This window comes from Mirounga angustirostris, unplaced genomic scaffold (genome assembly GCF_029215605.1).
Source record: "Mirounga angustirostris isolate CCGP_5_RB_7025 unplaced genomic scaffold, mMirAng1.0.hap1 SCAF_5, whole genome shotgun sequence".
Classification (NCBI taxonomy): Eukaryota; Metazoa; Chordata; class Mammalia; order Carnivora; family Phocidae; genus Mirounga; species Mirounga angustirostris.
Window position 1 is genome coordinate 119,803,066 of NW_026991713.1, and position 6,522 is coordinate 119,809,587.

Below are 6,522 nucleotides of genomic sequence, written 5' to 3' on the forward strand. Positions count from 1 at the left end.
CCAGCTTTTTTTGCTTTGGGCGGAGGGCTGGCCAAGGTCTCCAAAACGCGTGTGTGGAACGCAAGTGGCAAAGAGATGAGGCTTCACACTGGGCCAGCCAGCATGGCTGTGAACGCCTTCTGGGAAGTGGCCCAAGACCTGCGGCCGGGGCTCTGGGGAGGGCTCGGGTGCGCAGGCGAGGGCCCTACAGAAATCCCAAAGAGGGGGAAAATGGGATGGGGGCAAAGCTTGCTTTCTTTGGCGCCGTGGTGCCTGTCCTTGGAACCTCAGTGCCCCTGAAAGTGGAATGATGACCTGGAAACGGGAAACGTGAGACAGTGACCTGGAAAACCACCCTTGGTTGGGGAGGTTGGAGTGCAGCAGTTGCAAACAAAGCTGCTCCTAGAGAAGAGGGGTAACGGAGGTGCACCGCAGATAGGTCACAGGAAAGTGCAACAAGCTTGTTTTCCCGGGTGTTTAAAATGCAGCCCCAGTTGTAAAGTGTGTGAAATTACGCACTGGTCTCTTAAAGAGTGCCTAATTTATAGTAAATAGCAAGGTCTTTGTAAATGGCTTTATTATGTTGTTGCTTGTTAATTGTTGAGAAAATCCCCATTGTTGAGTGTGAAAGGCTTTATGAGCTAACCTGGTCCTCGGCGCAATCAGAGGGCAGTAAATGGCCGCTCAGCCTCCGAGGCCCCGCGCGGAAGCGGACGCGGGCCGAGAGGGCCCGGGCGACCTCTGGAGACGGCGACTCGGCCTGGGAAGCAAGTGGCGAGGGTTTCCAGGCTTTAATTAATAAGAAGGCGTGTTTTGAACTCGCGGGCCCCCAAGAGCAGCTTGCTAAGGGGGACGAGGAGAATCGGGAGCGCCAGGGCGACCGAGGCGGCGAGGGTCGCGGGGAGGCGGAGCGGGGCCGGGCGCCCCTCTCCGGTCCCACCGCCTCGGCCACACGCCGGCCGGCCCGGGCGCCGGCTCCAGCCGCGCTGGGGTGGAACTGGAGCTTGGCCATTGTCTCCAGTTCTCCAGCCGCGTGGAGCGTGGGCTCAGGCCGGTTTGGCCAAGCCTGCCGAGCGCCCGAAGAAGCCAGGTCGGGGGACCGGAGGGGCTCCGGGCCGAGCAGCCCCCGAAGGGGAGCTCCAGACCCCCGCCTGCGCCTCCTCGTCTTTTGTTTAAAAGCTGTGTCTCTCCCTCCCTCTTTTTTCCCTTCTCTCTCACGCGCGATCTCTCTCTCTCCCTCTCTCTCTCTCACCTGAAATGGGCTCAGAAGACTGGAGAAATCGGAGGAAAGGCTTTTGGGTGTGTGTGTGTGTGTGTCTATGTCTGTGTGTGTCTGTGTGTGTGCGCGCGCGCGTGTGTGTGTGTGTGTGTGAGAGAGAGAGAGAGAGACAAGGAAAAGGATTTCTTCTTTAGTCTAGGATAAGACATTCTTATCTCCTTTTCCTATCTTTTCCAGTTCTCTTTCCAGTCAGTTGGGACCCAGGAAGGGTCTGGGCCAAACCAGGCAGGCGCTGGGTTCATTTGATTAACTTCGAGGCGAGGCCCCCGCCGGGCCCCGCGGGCCTGGAGAGGGCAGGCGGAGAGCGCCTCCCTGGGCTCGGCCCCGCGGCCTTCCCAGGACTTAAGACCCGGTGGATCGGGGGGAAAAGCAGCCGCAGCAGCCTCTCTGCAGCCTTTGAGCTCTGGCAGTGCAGCTAGAGGGAAGAGAATTTCTTCGTGAGGCTCCGTTTCGGGGTTGGGGTGGGGTGGGGTGGGGGAAGCCTGGGTTAGGTGGACTGTACGAAAGGGTTTGGACATTAGCAAATGCAAATCACAAGGAAATGTTAATTCCAGTCAGAAAAACCTGTATCTTCCCTATCTTCCTGGCCTTCTAAGATGGCCCTCCGCTTGCGCACACTCGCTTCCTCACCAAATTAGCTATTACGTGAAATCCCCCTGGGTTTAAAGCACTTGTTTCGCGGATTCGCGTACAACCCATATTAACTATGCACTTTCTGCTATTCCTCTTGTGACTGTCCCTGCCTCTTCCTTCTTTGAGGCGCGTGTATGATGCATTTTATTTTAGCCCAATCGATGCGTGCAAATACTGGGATAACACTACCCACACTTCTGCGATGAAGGCTGTTTTCAAAATTGAGTTTAGGGATCAGTACCAAGTAGAAAAGCTCCAAATTGCACGAATTCACCGAATTCAAGCCTTGGGCTCCCAAGCCCCTTTCCTGGCTGATTGACGCCCTCATGGGCAGTCACTGTGGTTCCACTGTTCCTGCTTCTCAAAACAGGATGTTTTCATCATGTGTATTTGGCTTTCCCTAAAGATCACTCCAGTTTGTTTGGAAAAACACGACCCCAAAACGTGTGGAGTTAAACCCCAGTCAATGGCTTCCATGCGGGGCTCCTCTCGTACTTGCACTGCTGACTGCCATTCCTCCCCCTCCTCCCTTTCTAGGACCTAGCAGCAGCACCTAAAATTGCCATAGTGGGTGCTCGGAAAAACTTTGCCCAGTTGCGTGAATGTTTTGCTGGTGGGGAGCAGCCCTCTCCTGGACCACTACTTGACTCCCACCACTTCTTCGCCCAGAGCCGGGCTTTTTGGCCCAGCAAGCTCTCTATTCTTCCGCGGCTGCCGCCATGGCTGTGGGACCGACTGGTGTCTAACTGGGGGAAGGACAGTAGTTGTCCCCTTGCAAGGGACGGTAAGGCCAGAGAGGTGGAGGGAGAGAGATTTCAAAAAAGAATTAGGAGAGGCTACTGCCAGCAGGTGTGTGTGTGTGTGTGTGTGTGTGTGTGTGTGTTCAGGTAGTCTGAAAAGAACATCTACAGGAGAAACAGGGCAAGTACTTAGGATGCTAGGGTATCCCTATGCCTTAGCTCCTGCTGTTGGGATCGTCCTTTACTTGAGAGACTAGAGCAAGACAGAAGGAGGTGGAGAGAGAGTGGCAGGCAGCCTAGAGGCTCTCCAGTAAGATCCAGTTATTCATCTAATCAGTGCCATCAATACGTCTGTGGTTGACCCTTTTGGATGGAAGAGGCTTAGCAGTCAATAGACTTAGACCCTAAAATATTGCCAGTCTAGCAGACAGCAACTGCTCACAGGTCTGCAAGGCCCCTCCCTGGCCAGGATGCTCAGAAGGAAGTGGAGAGAAACAGAAGGGAAACTGTCTGAGTCCCTGCCTGCCCTCTTCCCCAAGCTATCAAAACAAACAGACAGACAGACAAACTCAGGTCTCCTGGAGACTGGGCTACTGGACAAGCACATGTTGGGCACCAAAATTGGAATATAATTTCCATTGTTATTGCTTGCCCTCTTTCAAATCAGTTTAAGTCAGCTCCAGGAACAACACAATACTTGTGATAAGTGATGAGCAATAGAGAGGAAAAACAGTATAGAAGAGAGACTGCACTAAGGTTAGGCAACAGCCTTCCTTCTTTCCTGTGAAAGTTAGAAACGACACAAACCTGTAAGAGATCTTAAAGCCACCCCTTGGTCAGTAGGTTAGGCTTTCTGTCCCTGAAATGACTGGAAAGGACCTAGATTCTTGGATCTCTCAGGAATAAAGGCACATTTTACATTCATTTTCCCCCATGTCTCTCTCACCCTCTCTCTTTTTCCCTTCCGTTCAAATGAATACCCTGATTGTCCGTGGGGGCAAATGTGGAAGACTAGTTTTCTGTCTCTACATTGGACCCAAATAGGCAGACCAGTGGATGGTTGAGCTTTCAAATGCCTGGATATTACATCCATTCAAAGTAAAACCTCCCTGATAGAGTAGAAATGGCCATGACCAGGTTTATTTACCTTTTCCCTTTATCTTCTCTTTTCCCACCTTCTCAGCTTTTCCTTTTCTTCCCTGCCTCCTACCTAACCATTGCACCCAATAGTTAGCACTACTTTCTCCAGAGGTGGAAGGAGGGTAAGATCTGGCCTTAAACCAGTGCTGATAGAGGAAGCATGGGAGCCTGAAGTGACCCTGAGCCTCCTTGCTGGGTGAGAGGCCAGGGCTTTCCAGCCTCTTGTCCTGCATGTGCTGAGCTATTCCTGTTAGGCCATAAAAAATGGAGTGTATCTCAACACCAGGAGAGCTCAACTCCATAAACACATGGCTATGGTTCTAACATGTAGTACATTGCCAGATGCAAATGCAGAGATGCTTTTAATTTTGTTCCAAGTGTTATACATCATGTGGCAAATTGGTCTTCAAAAAGCCAATTTTGATATTTTCTGTTAATAATAAAGATTTTTTAAAAGAACAACCTTAAACATATATGATTGAGAATTAAAAGGGTGTACATCACTCCCACCAGAGTGTTTCTCATCTGAATTTAAAAAGAGAGGTAGTACTTTTTTCCCTCTTCTAAAAGAGGAACATTTTTAAGTAGAAGAACTTGGTTAACATTTGGATTGTCGAATTGTTTTTGCTGCTCATGTCATTTTAAGAAAATAAAAATATTTAAATCTTTGTGTGTTTTTTAAAAAAATCCTTTTACATCTTTATGTATTGTAAATTTAAAAGTCAATTAGGAAATCAGTTTTACACTCCTGCCATCTTCTATAGAAAAATGACCTCAGAAACATGGTTCCCCTAAAATATCAAAACTTCATATTATCTTATACAATTTCAGCCTGCTATTTGTAACTTAATGTTACTATTAAATGGGAGGAAAATAGAACTTATTTTGTATAAATTAAATGGGAGGAAAATAGAACTAATTTGTAGATTTAGGGAGGTTGCCAGTCTTTCTAAAATCTTGTCCTTTGTATCAATCTCTAGCTGGTTTATCTGAATAGGATCTGATCCTACATAACATGGGGACTACCTATGATATTCTGACACAATGGAAGATTTCTAGATGAATTGAAGCAACCGGATTGTGAATTTCCTATCTCTTACTGTTTTGAACCAATACTTTAGTGTATACTCCAACGTTGATTTTAAATGTGATCTTCTTCAAGGAAAAAAGTGCAGAAATAATTAAGGAAAAAAAAACCCACAGGAAATCTTTCATAAATAGTCTTAGGACCATTGATCCCTGTTACCTGCTATAATGTGAATGGAATCATTATGGCTGTTCCATTGACACAGTTTCTTCATTCAGGATTCTGGGCAAAGGAATAGCATATCAATGTGTAAAATTCTAGCCAAAGATAAGCCATTACAATGGAAATCGCGATGTGCAAAGTCTCATTGAAGCCAATGAAATTGAGTGTAATACCCATACTGCATTCTCATCTGCTTGCCCCAGGATTTAGTATGCGGCTCTGCATTGAAATGAGATTATGCATATAAAATGCCAATATAGAATACAATGCCCAATAAAACATTAGAAAAGCAACTTACAGCCCAAGTACAAGGGCTTTACTTAAATTTGAACTTCACGTGCAAAATAAAGCACAGCACCATCGAAACACTAAATCTACAAAATGTCCTCACTCTGGTTTTTCATGCTTCTTTCTGCATGATTCCCCCACATCCCCTCTTATCCAAACACAATTCTTTTAAGGGCACTCTTCAAATCATCTAACAAGTCCCAAAGGGTATTCCAGGAGTCTCTTAAAGTGTCTTTCTAAATTAAAAGGCCCCAAACAATTTAGGTGCATTTTTGAACCAAAAATATCAGAAAGTATTTGGACTTGCAAACCTATGGGTGTGTATAAAGAAGAAAAGGACCAAAGAGAAAAACACCCCCACAGTGGATTACAAGGTTATGGGACAGGTCACTAGGAAAGGGAAATAAAACTGAACGTTAGGTTGGGCTTGTAAATTATGCACCTTTCAGGGAAAGCGGTTTTAAGGTCTCTTCACTCAAGGATTCCCTCCCCCCCCAACCATTTTGCTATTAATTCTTAACTCTTGGTCGGCAGGTCTTTAATGAGGTTGTTTTTGGCAGGTTAATTTTCTCCAATCTACTGAGCTCCTCATTTTCCCTTTTAAGTGCAGTGCTGCCTAGAGCTTTCAGTACTTTCCATACCAGAAAACAAAATACACGTGAAGTTGCCGGGTTGGGCTGAGAATTAAAGGCTTTATGTGGACAGAAAAACAGAGGGCCTGGACAGATGGGAGTGGGAGGGTAGCAACCCGGCTGAGGTGAGGGCATGGGGGAGAGAGAATTCAGTCTTAGGAGAGCAATGACCCTGGGAGTGTTATATATTAAATATTGCAGCGATCGATTTCAATACCCCAAGTGGACACGGGAATAAAAATTCACCAACAAGCTGAAGTGATTAGGAATGCTTTGTTGCGAAGGGAAAAAAAAAATGTGATTTTCTTCAGATCCTTTTTGTTCAGGTTAGAAGAGGCCTAGACAATCCAAGTCTAAGTCTGGACTCTCGGTTTGGGATACAACTCGAAAGGCTAGTCATATCGCAGTGGTGCTTCTGCATAGTGAAAAGATGGGCCTTTGTACTAAGGAGGATTAAATATCAACCACGATTATGACGGGTCACTCTAGGAGCCTTTTTCCCAAGTCAGAGAAGAGTACATCTTGGAAGGGGCTGCTCCTTTGCTGTGTATTAGTCTTTGTTTCAGCTCTGGGACAAAGCAG